General features: G+C 39.0%; 1 long non-coding RNA gene and 1 pseudogene across 1 annotated transcript in view; one reads left to right on the top strand and one right to left on the bottom strand.

Annotated features, from left to right (window-relative positions):
- The window catches only part of LOC140681105 (uncharacterized), a 399,832-nt gene that overhangs the window by 285,115 nt on the left and 100,407 nt on the right, over positions 1-14,310 (top strand). The window lies entirely within an intron of this gene.
- The window catches only part of LOC140681041 (nuclear pore membrane glycoprotein 210-like), a 67,894-nt pseudogene continuing 62,829 nt past the window's right edge, over positions 9,246-14,310 (bottom strand).

Here is a 14,310-nt window from a genome sequence, read left to right on the forward strand (position 1 = left end):
ATATACTTCTGTCACTCCCCCCATCTTCAAAACTGTCTCCCTTAAACAGAGTTAGACAATCTCTCTGACATATAAAGGAACTTCTGTCTCTTTCTGCTATCTCTTTGTGTATTTATCTCCACAGGACTGTGAGTACAGGAGAGATTATACTCCTCAACCTTTCTTTGGGGAACTCATCTATAAATGGAACTGCAGAAATGGGGAGGGAGGAAAGGGAAACAGGATGTGACTTGAGTACCTGCACAGTGACCACAGACGGCCACTGCTAGACAGACACTGAAGTCAGGGGGATCACACCCTCCCATTGGTGTGTAGAAGGAGAACAATGTTGAGATTGCTAAAACTGTTCTGAATTGGACTTGCTTAACAGATGTCATTAGCAAAAGCGGTCAAATAAAGCGTTTTGAACCCTTTTCCAAGCTGATGCCATTTATGATGTATCTTCCCTGCATTCTTGTAGGGAAGCTGTTTTTGATGTTGTTCCATCCTTCTTTTTCCATGGGAGCAAAAATTATTTGCCAAGTATCACTCTTTCAGTTTTGTTTCCTCTCATTTTCCAAGATTTAATAAAGCAAACCCTCAGCAGAATAGTTCCGTATTTTTCGAACACAAGTCTTTTACCAAATTGAGGCCCTTCTGTGACCATTGAAACACAAAAACTGTTGTGAGCTACAGTTTACACTTAAGAGGTTGATATGGGTCAGTTCTCCAAGGTTATTCTTAGTTCAACTGCTATGTAAACTGTTAATGTCAATGACTGGAAGCTGCTCTTCAGGACATTATATATATGATAATTATATGACAGAAAATGCAACATATAGTTGAATGTGACCTTCAAGTTCACTAGCTTAAAAAAAGAAATAGTCTGCAAGAAATTTGCTGGGTTTTCTATTTATAAATGCCTTCACATTTATATTTAGTTTATGCATATACAATAGACTTTCCTTGCATGGACAGCAGTGCCCATCCATCATAAAGCTAGGGTATATTATAAGTCTCAATGCTCACTGCCTCCAGAAAGCATTTTGAGACAAAACAGACAAAGTTTTTTGCGTAAGTATACAATCTTCCAATAGTAGGATCTTCATTCTCACATAAACACTTCATGTTTTTCCTCAAAGGAATCAGAGATTATTCTGAGAAATAACAAACCATCAAAAATTAATTAAATAACAAACAAGACGAAAACACCACTTCTTCACTCAACACACTTTCCTTGATTTTCATAAGCATTCAGATTTACAGCTGCTGATACTACCACAGGAGCAGGGTTTTCTCTGTTTTTCCTTCCTCTTCCAGCAGAGCAAGCACAGCTGCAAAATAAAAACTCATTTCTAGGCTCTCTTATACATCACCAGTTGACCACATTCCAACCAGTCATAGTTGTGCAACACCCTGTCAGGGTACTGGGACTACTGCAGTGTCACAGACAGTTTAAGTGAGGCTCAAGGAGCTGTACATAATTTTAACTATGTTTTCATGGGTAATTAAATGATGCATGACATGTAAATAAGCTTGCTGTACTGAAACTTAAACTAACTAACTGCTCTGACGCAACAGTCAAGCATCTCATCAGTTATAAAATGAATCAGGTTTAAAGCAAAAACAATATAGAGAACAGAATGCATGACGTTGTAAAGTAGCATGTTCCAAGGACCATTTCTGAACATTAAGCAAGTGTACTCATCCAGTCAAATTTTCAGAAGAATTCCTGGCACCAAAATATTCTCTGTTTGCTTTTTCACCATGGTTAAAGAATGGATCACTCTTAGGGGGAAGAAAATCTTGTGCACGGAACACTGCATGAAACTAAACAATCCTTTAAACGTGGCTAATTTCCATGTGGAGCTGATGATTTAGCACTGTCATCCTTCAGCAGAGGAGAAAGAACTGACCGTCTTTAGTTTACTTATGCAAGCTGAAAAAAGTGAAGAGTATGAATTTGATCTTGCTTCAATTTACTTCAGTGGCCAAAAACTTGCCATTACTTCAGTGGGAGTGAGGCTGCATCTTAATTCTTTCAATGAGGAGAAAAACAAATCAGCTGAGAAAAATGTTCTTGTTTATTAGATTTAAATTACTACAATAGCTGTTTTTAACAGTGCTAAGTAAATCCTGTTGTAAAAGCCAAAGGTTATTTTCAGTTGTGCTTTTTTCTATGTAGTATGTCACGATGCAATATTCCTAGTGCTGTGACCAAGTCACCTCTGCTCACAGCAAGCATGGCTTACTCTGGGGCATGGCCACATTCCCACAGGGGAATGATATATGTTTGTGTATGTCACTTGTGACAACGTCCAAATCTGGGCTGGGGCATTTCCCTCAGCCAATAAACCAGGGAGCACACTTCTGTAAAATAACTGCATTCACTGAGAAAAGAGAGTACACTAAGATGTCCATGAAAATCCGCAAAGTAAATCAAATCAATAGGGTTAAATTTGCAGTTAGGAATCTGCATTTTTACAGGGAAATTTTAGGATAGCCACAAATCAAAAAACATTTAATTTTTGTTTTTGTTTTTGTTTTTTTTTTCCTTAGATGGCAATCAATCTTCTGATTTGGCTATTCTCTACTTTTCCCTACAAAGTAGAACCTACAGATACACTCAGAAAATATGTATGGAAGTACCTCTCAACTAAAAAATATTATTACTCAGAAGATCGAAACATGACTGTCTACACTGCGTGAATTACACATATATGAATTAGGACACAGACCCTTCCATTCTTTAGTAACAAAACTGATGTTGTCCTGAAAATGACATTAATGAATGAGACTGGTATATGAAAACCAGTCCTTCTGCATCCACTCTAGGGATTGGAATGAGGATGTTAAATGATGCAGCAGACAAGGAGGATGCACTGCTCAGGGAAGCTGAATGTCACTTCTGTGCTCAAAGAGTTCTGCAGTTTGGATGAAGGTCACAGGTTATCTCCAGATACACAAAAATGAGTGATAAATACACTGTTTCTCTTAGATTGAAAGCAGAGCTAGACAAAGATTATTAAAATAAGGAATATTATTTAAAAAATCATCCCCTGGATTTCTAAAGATGGCAATCTTCTATTAGAAGACAGTTTGTTACCTCCTCCATTTATTAAAGCTATAACATAATAATAAAAGCACCTCAAACTTGTAGAAGTATTGAAGAGGCATAGATTAAGTAAGGTCCATGCAGAGAGAGCACCCTAAAAACATCACAAGAGCAGTGACAATTTCTGGGATAGTAATGACATGAATCAGAATCTAGAAGTTAAGTATAAGTGAAGAAGAGAATTTTTCAACTAATGGATCAGGGAAAATGTGGGAATAAAGGATGAACTATGTGATTAAAGATCACAGTGTATTATATTAACACAGGTGGAGAATATATGACTTTAATTCTGTATTACAACATATTTCAACTGAACTGTGTGTAGTTGTAGCTTTATATGTGCACGATTTTTTAGAACACATTTTTAGAATGGGGAAACACAATAAAGGAAATGCATTGTATTGCATTGATCCCCACATGACTCACTGGAATATCTTAACATTTCCAGCACAGATTCCCACTTCTTAAGATGAAAACACAGAGAAGATGAAAACACGTAACTGCCATTAAGAGAAGGTCTAAAATTTCAATTGCTGTCGGAACACAAAGGAGCTGTGACATGCTGTGGTTTCTTGATGCAGTCCTGCAGTTAGAGACACATCTTTAACTACCCCACCCTCTCCCTCTTCCCCATCCACCACTGACTGATGCAGCTGGGAGATTCAGTAACTGCAGAGCAAAATCTTGCCTACTTTCAGCTCTCCTGCCCCAGCAAATGCTCATCTTTTCTGGGAAGACAGACCTATGCCATAATCACACTGCACCTTGAAGAGAATGAAACCTTCCCTTCAGACACATGCATGTGACCAGGTTTTTGGAACTGCCTGATGCTGCCAGTTTTCCTCTGTTTTCCACAAAGAAGGGAAAGAACCTTGTATTCTCCTCCTCATGGTATTTCAAGTCTTAATTCCAAAGAAGAGAGATGCCAGGACTTGTCAGTGACATGACTAACAATTTTATGAGGACTGGCAAGACAGTTCATTTCTCCTACATCCTACTCACAGAAACCTTGGAATTATTTTGTCTGAAACACTTGGGGGAAGGAAGGTAGACTTAATTCTGACAACTTTATTAAATATTCAGTACATCTGACATCCTGTTATCAACAACAAAAATATGGTTTAATTATGATAAGCCATACTGATATCATTTACAATACATAAGTGTGAAGAAACAGCAGTGTTTTTTTCTTGATCCATGTGGAAAAATACACACCTTCGACCCCCCAAAAAAAGTAAGACAAGGCACAATAAATTCTCATAATTCTCTTTCTTCTGGCTTTTCAGTTCCATCACAGCTCTCTAAATTAAGATTTATGTGCTATTTTGCATCTGTATCTGTTGTTGATTTTCCCCCCCTACAGGGATATAGGTGGATAAGTTTGGACAGGAAACGGTATCCCTCAAGCCAAACTGAAAGGTTTATAAAGTTGCTAATAAAAGTTTGGGTCAGGGTCTAAATATCAATCATCTGCTCATTGTCTTTTTAAACGAGCTCAGGCATTTTCCCAACTGCTCCCAGCAGGTCTCTGCCACTATTTCAAACTAAGATTTCAGCCATTTCTTTTTTTCTGTGTTGACCTCAATAATTTTTCTTTCTCTCCCTCTTTACCTGCCAAATGCATCCATCAGGATTTTGCCAAAGGCTATCTGCTTTTGAAGTTGAGAGGAATTCACTAATCGTAAGTGTCAAATCCACAGTAAGTGCCATTGCCATATGGTATATGCTGCTTTTGGGAATTATCTCAAAAGGCCTAGCTGTGAGAAGGCTGGCTGTATGTTAGGAGGGTTTTACTGCTAACCTTCATAACTCATGTCAGGTCTTTCAGTTTCTGTATTCATTGGCTTCAGTGAGTGCAACTGTTTCCTGAATTTATAAAATGTTGTCAAGATCCCTTGATCTTGCTTCCTCCATCTCTCTCACACAAACACATCCGAACACATCTATACACAGTGGAAGAGCATGCACAGTGGCATGCAAATCTAGAAAAACAGAAGCTTGTAAATAAAAAGCATGTCATTCTGCTTACTCAATAAATTCCTCTGGGTGTCCTCATGATAAACGTATCATAAGCCCCGATGAAGGCTTTACAGCCTGTCCCATCACACCATCCTGAGTGCAATTCTGCAATGCATAGGAAGACATAGGTTTGAGAAACAGAGCAGAAATAGCTCCCATAAGGGCAGGGTGCTGACATAGTTGAAACATAACTAACTGGGAGCATTTGTTTTAGCCAAAGAAGACAGCGTCAGTGTCACATCTCTGTGCCTGTGGAGGTGTAATCTACATTCAAAGCAACAAGAAATCAACCTTCTTTAAGAAATGGTCCATTAATACACAAATATGTTGAAACTCCTCAGATGGTACCATTCCCAACAAGAACTACACACAAGACTAAGAAATTCCACAGAGAAACACAATTTTGTGATCCAAAGAGGCAAGGAGAAAGAAAACCACATATATGGAGTTTAATGTACCAACTTAATGATAGAAAAAGAATTACAAAAATAAATGTCAGTCCCCTGGAAACATTTGAGACAGCACTCTCGACTTTCTCTGATGCTCTAGGAAGGTGGGAATGTTCTCCATGTCTCACATCATCCCCACCAGCCACATGGAAATGTCTCCAATGCAGCTTGGAGTGTTCACATACCACTCCCCTCTAAGTTATGTAGTCTGTTAATGTCCTCTTAGAGCAAACGGAAATAATAGCTTAAAAAGACAGCTATATTTCATAAACATGTGCCTCTATATGACAAAAAAGCCGCAGAGTTTAATACCATCCCTAGGCAGAATTAATCCATCTTTAAGGCTTCTATTTTGTATTTCTGGGAGTATTTTGCTTTCCTTGTAAGTAATACAAATGAAATGCTGGCAACATCACATCAAAACAAAAGCAGCAGAACCGGAAAAAAATACTAGAAAGTTTACCTTTATAGGAAAGCTTCAGTCTTGGGATATTTTGTTTTGACATTCCAGTGACTGGAAGGAACAGCATCACTAAAGACAGCAGGCTGCAGGCATGTGGCACTTGCAGAGTTCTCATTCTGCTCTCTTCTTTTGTATCTTCTTTTGCACTATGGTGAACTATCTCCCCACTTTTCAAACAACCCAAGTTTTATCTGGAAGAAAAAAAGGAAAAACATCTGTAGACCTGCATTACTGCATAAATAATAATTCTGTAGGCAAGCCAGACCTATCTTTAAAGAGCAGCTCATTTAATTTCTTTGCTACAAAAGCATTTTTTCTCCAGTACAAGTAAAAATGGTTTGTCTTTTTTAATACTAAATTTACACATTTTGACATTCGAAAAATATGTAAACTTTTCAAACACCAGTGTCTAGCACAGCTAAAGTTCAAGCACAAATTAAATTAATGCAACACCCACAAAAAGAATATTTGCCATTCAAAAGTGACCACACAACTTGTTAGTTCATACCATTCGACTGGATCTCTTAATGTTTTTTAACTTTTTATCTCAGTACAACAGCTATTTTATGCTTATGCTACAACTAGAATGAATTGTAATGTCTCAGATGCCATGGGGGTACAACCAGAATTAACAATGAGTACATACTCATCAAAACTTTCATAAATAAACTAAGAAAACCAGATAGAACAAGCAGTTGTGTTTAGTTTTAATAGAAAAAAAGTCAGTGCAGATAATGGATTTAAAGTGCTTTCCCTATGATATTTCCAGCAGAATAACTGCAACTCATCCACCAAAATGTTCTATAAACTTTAATGAGTGTTTTAGGCTGGGGTCAACAGGCTGATAAGAGATTTTGTTAGCACAGTGTGCAACTAAGCCAGCTTTGCAATACTTTTCACTTAAGAAGTGTCATTCATATTCCATAAATCTTGAAGTGTTTTACAAATGAAAGCAATTATCACTGTCCTTATTTTCCCTATACAAAAACAGAACCATAAAGCTGCAGTGAACCTATTTCCTCAAGGTCACACAGCACAGTAGTTCAAAAGAAAACTAAAGCGTGCCTCGGTCACTCCGACTGAGTCGGGGACTTCGGGCACGCAATGGTGGTAATAAAGAGATGAGTCTTCCACCGGGCGAGAGTCTCTCAAGCAGCTTTATTCTGAGGGCTTAGGTGAGGGAAGGCGAGGGAGGTGAAGGGATGCAGCCACTCAGAGGGCGAGCCAGCTCTGAGAGCCCCGAACCAGGGCGGGGCAGGGTTTATAACAGTTACAGGGGAGGAGGGTCAGGGTACAGAGCATCCAGCCGGGTGAGGGTATGAGGGTGGAGTCAAGCGGGAGTGACACGGCAACAGCCAACTGGGATAGAGGGTAGGAGTGGTTTCGGAGGAGGAACCAATGGGGGTACAAAGAACCGAGAACTTTCTAGAACAAAGGGAAGGGGTACAAAGTGATTGACATAAACTGGAGGAAGGGAGAACAGATAACTGACAACTTGGGAGGCGGGAAAACTACACATCTGTGGCCTCCCATGGTAAAGCAGGGAGGTCACCAACCACGCCCCCTCACACAAAAACAGCAACAGCAATTCTGGTGTCATTTGTACCCAGCTATCAAGGATCTCTTTTGCCCAATAACTCCACTTTTGTACATGAAATTATTTTAATTGGCATCTTGAGTTCTGAAGGCAAAACTTGATGGTTAATAAATCACAGAGATCAGAGTATGAAAATACTTGTCAGACCAGATCCTTCCTCCTGCAAGTTCATGATGCTAGAGGTCAAGTGAGACAGCTGGTGAAATTAAAAATACCAGTGTTTGAGTAATGTTGTAAAACCAAGGAGTAAAGAAACGTTATGGTTAGTCGAAAAATTAATGGCTCATGACTTGCCATGAAAATTCTTTTCTGAAAGGTACTGGAACTGCCTGATTAAATGAGCAATCCTAGTGCCCACATCAGCCAGAACTTGCGCAGACATCAAAGGAGAGGCTCCTTACAAGCCCATGAGAGGTGCAGCACAGCCTGTGGCCCCTGGTCTGGCATTAGAGCTCCTGCAGCACTGGCTCAGGCAACTCTGAGCTACAGCAGCACCCAGAACCATGGCCTGAAAGGATGGAAACAGTTTTCTCCAACACAGGAAATCTCTCTCAGATGAAACGTGGGTTTTCTGAGCCTCCAGGCCTTCTGTCAATAATAAAAGACAAGGAAGTGTGCAAGAAGGGCACGCTGGTGAAAGAGAAAGAGGGAAATAATTTGTAAAATGCCCAAAGCGTAGCTCCTACTGCAGAACACTGAGCTTCTTTCTTCTCAGTCCCCTCTTCAACACTCACATTCAGTGTCTGAATGCACTACTCTTGGCCAAGGGGAGTGCATGTTTATGAGATGACATGGAGAGAAAACAGACAAACGTGAAATGCCTGTTTCATCTTTCCCTTCTCTTTATTACAGAATGAGATCCTAAGAGAAGACTCTTACTTCTTCTGTGCCAACATATCTATCTGAGAGTGCACCACAAAGGACTGATGTGGATTAGACTATTGTAGGGTTAAACTGTCTTTAAGAAATCTATTTAGGGGGAAGAAGGGCAAAAGAAGGGGAGGGGAGGAGGGGGAAGAATATATGAAGATGAGACACCAGTCCTGTTCATCTTCAGCAGGATGATAGTGACAAACCATACTTCAAAAAGAAGCAGTTAAGTGGGAGCCAATCTCACTGCAAGTATGTTGAGACGTCATGGCCTGAAGGTCTGGGCCTCAGCCAACAGGGAATTCACCAAAGAATTTGGGGTTCATTTTCTTGAGGCAAATTACTGTGAAGAATCAAGAATAAATTTGACTAAAAACCAGTTTTGTCAATGCACTGTCATTTGCTGAATTGACTGAGAATCCGCAAAAAAACTCAGGCCTTTGGCCATAGCTCATAACCTCACTTTTTCATTTAGGCATTTTTTGCTAATGGGAACCTTCAGGTTTTTCTGGGGTTTTTTTGCTTTTTTTTTTTTTTTTCCTTCTTTTCCCTTTTATTTGAATAATGTCTGTGAAAAACCATTTGCTTTCACAATGTGGTTAGTTTACACTGGAGGCAGCTGCTCTGTGAGCTGGAACCAACCCTGTCCTGTCTTTAGATTCATTGCAATCTGGCCAGATTGTCACATATATTTTTAGTTTATGATGATCCTCTAATACAATTCCAGCTTCCACACAGAGTCGTTCCAACAGTCTAGCTCAGGTTAATGAACTTCAGGCCAAGTAACTTGCCATTAATCTTCAGGAAATATCCCTTCCTCTCTGTAACATATGCAATGTCAATCAGTGTCCTGTGCTGAAAAGACCCACAGTCACACTGATCAGAAGCAAACAGTCTCATGAGCAGAAACAAAACATAAAACCTAAAAGCAAATTTGACTCCTCCGTTCCTTCCACCCCTCAAAAGTAAGAAGAATTTGGTCAGAGAAGGAAAAATTACTAATTTGTTTAGTTCTTTGGTACTTCAGCTAAGGACCAACACCTTCTAAAACTTCCCCACCATGACCTGATCCAAAATAAATGAGGAAAAACAGTCTGAAAAGAAAAACGCTGAGGCTAAAGCTGCTTCCCCACCTTGGTTTCGGCTAGGAAATAGCACTGTACTGTGTTAATTATCACCTGCAACACGGAGCAGGGAAGGAAGCCATGCATACACCTCGCTGAAACGGGGGCATTTCCAGCAGAATAAAGGAGCTTTTATTTGCCCCACGTAGGGGCGGGAGGCACAAGGCTGAGAGGGGCTGAGCAGCCTGGCTCCGTCTTGCTCGGACCTCCCAGCGGGGCCCATAAATTCGGACCGGGCTGTGGGTTACACTGCCAGGAGACAGAAAGTGGAGCTGTGGTGGGTTGCCATCCTGACAGAGAGTGGCCAGACTGACTGGCACATGTGCCATGTCACGTCCCAAAACGAGGTGTCACCTCCCCACAGCTGGTCACATCTGGGGGAGCCTATAAAACAGATTGCTGCGAAGCTACTGTCTGAGACAAGAAACCCTGGAGCCAATTTGCTAAACATAATTTATTCCAGGCCCTTTGTGGCAATAAACAGAGCTCTTCAGCCTTCTCAAACACACAGACAGTAAGGAGCTCTGTGCTTATGGGAGCTTTTTCAGATTGTTAAACCCAAACCTATCTAAATGCAAAATCTTGCATTCACAAATACTGTGTAGTTTCTGACTTCTCCTGGCATCACGAAGTCCAGAGCTGAAATGACTGTGACCCATCTGCAAACACACATTTTTTAAACTGTATTCATGAAACTCTCGGTTAATTCTGTTAAAAAAAGCCTTCATGAAATTGGAGGACAATTTAAAAGCTGTTTTCCAAGGTCATTTTAAAACTCAGAATTTTATATTCCAATAAAGAGTTATGGCTCAGTTTTAGTGACTCTAATAGCAATGCTGCAAATTGTGACAACTGATAATCTAGAGCTATAAGCTCTAGATAAGATCTAGTCACTATAAGCTTATAAATCTAGTCACTACAGCTTACTAAATCTAGTCACTATAAGCCTTTAAATTAATTATAAACCTAATGAGTAAGTTGCCTAGGCCATTTAGCTTCAATATGTAATTTTCTATCACTAATGCAAGAGTTTTTCTTTCTTTTTCTCTATCCTTGTTTAACATCTTGGGATTTTATTTTATTTTGGTCAATGGAGTCAGAAGAGAGCAAAAGATGTCTCTTCCAGACATCAACAAAAGTGGCCTTTCAGACAAACATATTGCTTTAAAAGATTGAAAACTAATCAGCTACAAGAATAAACAAAAACTACTCCACCTACAATTCATATTTATTGAAAGGTACATTATCTCTTTATCATCTCTTTATTAAGAAATAAATGTCTATTTATTTAGATAGATTATTTTCTACTGTTACAAGTAGAAAATCTCTATGCACACAAATGCAAAGCATGTTATTTTAACTACTAGTATACAGATATGCATGTCCAATGCATTATGTAGATATCTCACCTTGAAATTTTCATACAAATTCTAAAAGAAAAATTATTGTGGTTGCCTACTGTGTGGTTCAAAACTGTATTATAACCATAAACTGGATATTGATTTGTCTTTGTTAGTAAGAGGTAAACTGTTAAGCATACATGGCTCAGATTAGTAATTTAGAAAATCAAATAGACTAAAAATAAAATTACATCCTCAGACTTACTTAACAATCTTAACTTAGTTCTGCAATAACAAAGATGACATTTATCCAGAGCACAATGAAACTATGTTCTTGTACCCCTTAGATAGATGTTCTCTTTATTATTTGGCAGAAGATGCTTTTTCTTCATTGTGAAATCTCAGTTAAAGCTAACTCCATCCAAGAACTGGTAAACAGTATTATTCATCACCATTCTCCTTCTTTTTAAGTAGGTTTTGTGCTGTTTATAGTACAGAACATGTTCTCTTTCAGGATTCAGAAATATACTGCTTTTTACACAAACCCCAGATCAGCATTACCTCACTTCCCAACACCAGGATAAGTTAATGAATAAAAATACAATGGTACAATCAAAAAACATTATGTGAGCCTGAAGTAAGTGATTTTTTTTTTTTCATTTTATGTTCCATAAAATTACTGGGTTTAGTGTACCTGGTTTAGATGAGGTTTTGTCATGCAGCAGTCTTTGCTATTGTTAAATATCCAAACAATTAGCAGAGAAAACTAAGAAGCATAACCCAGCTTACAATGAGTTTTGCAAAACTATAAAGGCTTTAACTTTTACTGAGCTCCTCACAGGATTTACACACCACCCATTCGACACCAATAACTTGGCAAGAAAAATCACTGCTGTGATTCCCACTTGAGAAGAACAAAATAGAGCAAAAAATGAAGGGTCTGAGAGACAATGAGGACATAATTGAGGGAATAGTCAGCAAAAAATCTTATTGCAGAGAGCCCCCTGATAATAAATAAAGCTCTCCAATAGACAGAGAAAGTACATTTGAGGATTACACTGGTTTTTTTGTTGAGATGAACACAAGCTCAAGTAAAAAATGGTGACTAAGGAAGTGAAATGAGAGAAGAAGAAGGAAGGAACTCCCTTGTTTTGTTTACTTTTTCATACTTTTCAGCATCTTTCTGAAGGGAATCTGCTGGTGGAAGCATTTCCAACAGGCATGTATCCTGTTTGGAGATAAGCACTGGTAGAAATGGTAGAAACCTTACAGAATGGTCTGCATCACACTGCTCTGAAGAGTTCATTTGACCTTGAAATTTACTGTTGGGCACCTAAAATTATACACACAGGAAATGAGCACTTCATCCTCAAAAGATATCAGGGTATTTTTCAGGTCAATGTCAGTGAGGTCAGGATTGCACTCAAAAATTTCACACAGACACAGAAGTAATCTTTCCAGAAAGTGACAGAGAGACAGCCATGCACACAGACATGTTATGTATCATTACAAACAGTGATTCTGAGAAATTTTATCTGTGGTATTCTATCTTTTGGACATGTAACACGTAAACCCAAGACTAATGATAAAGCAAATGCTATTCTCTAACCCTAATTATTTGCATTTGTGTCTCCTCAAAAAAGAAAAAAAACAAAAACCAAACATAAAAACCCCACTCAAAAAACACCCCAAAAAATAACCAGACTCATTGCTTTTTACATTCTACAGTCTGTTTCTCAAACACAGTATCTATTGTTCAAGAAAAAAGATGGGATGGAAAGCAATTTGTCATCTGAAAATTATATTTCCAAGAGGAGGTAGGACATAAATAAAATGTCCCACCAGTCAGATGTGAAGCTGGGATCTTTGCACAGAAATATGAACATGCCTTTAATCTAAATTCAGATGCATATGTATCTCTTATGGATTCTTTTTCCTCTTGTTTCCTCTTGTTTTCTTTGAGGAAGGAACTATGACTTCAGGTATTACGTCCATAATAACAGCTTTCCACAGGCTCTTTATTTAGAAAGACATCAGAATGCCCCACATAAGAAGCAAAAGGAGCCCTAAGCCAAACCTCAGCGTTACATTATTTTAAGAACAGCATGTTTCCCCAGCGGACCAAAAAAACCACTAACGCTATGAAAAGTGATTCTAAGATGAGTTTTGTAATTCTGGTATCCAATAAAAGAAAAAAGCAGTAGCATAAAAATTCCTAGAGACATTAATGAAAAGGTAGACTAGATGGAAAACCACTTTCTGCCAAGTACTGTGACGTCTGAAGGGTTCAAAGAGAGACAGAGAATTTTCCTCTGAAATGTCTGTCACCCCCTGCAGCACTTGGGGTGGTTTGGCTCAGCTCTGAGTGAAGGAGACAAGGAGACAACACTTGCAGGAAGCTTTGCCTGTGGAACAGCCTTGGCCTGCTCTTGAGAAAATACTGGAGAGCCAGAAAACACAACACAAAGGAAGGATTACAGTCACATTTTCACCTCCAGGAATTCTTGCCAGTGTTTTGCTATGGAAAAACCATTCTCTGTTATTTCCTTTCATAGGAGACCTTCCAACATAGGCAGGAGTGAAGCATTGGTCCTCTAGCAGGGACCAGAAGTCTGAACTGGCTGATATTTTTGGGCATTACCAGTAACTAGTGGCAATGGGGTATTCTACAGATTAGTTACTTGAACTTGTTCTATTATGCCTTTTGTGCATTTGTGAAAAGCCCAGCTTGATGGGACGGTAGTGCAGCACTCTGGTGAAATCTGTGATATATCAAATCCACACTTAGAGCTCTGCAGGATACAGCAGCAAGGTGGATAGCAGTGCATGCTCTGAAAGGGAACAGCCAGCCAGTGTCTGTGGAGACATCTACAGATGTGAGTAGGTGGGGCTCTCCTGTCCTTGATCCAAGCAATCCAGACCTCAGCCAGGTCCTAGTGCTGTATGGCTCCATTAGCTGCACACTGTACAGCAATATATTACACATTTCAGCCATACACACATCTGAGGCATCACCAGACTGCCAACTCTGTGTGCAGGCACAACTGCAGATCATGCACACAATCACAACTCAGCAGACCCTCCTAAATCAAAAACTCAACCAAAACAACCCTAAAACAAACCCTCCCCAAAGCAAAAAGAAATAAAGGAACAAAGACTTACATTTATATAAATATTTAAAATGTAAATTTCATTTCACAGCCAAAGCTTTATTGTACTAAAATTTGTAGCTAGACTATCTGATGTAAGCATTAATGTATTGCCAAATAGTTTGTAATTTACAAATGTCAAGTAGAGGCAACTGCATGTTGTAGTTGGCATCTTAATATAATAAAACATTTTTTTATTATTTTT

Source organism: Taeniopygia guttata, chromosome 31, assembly GCF_048771995.1.
Source record: "Taeniopygia guttata chromosome 31, bTaeGut7.mat, whole genome shotgun sequence".
In the NCBI taxonomy this organism is placed as follows: domain Eukaryota; kingdom Metazoa; phylum Chordata; class Aves; order Passeriformes; family Estrildidae; genus Taeniopygia; species Taeniopygia guttata.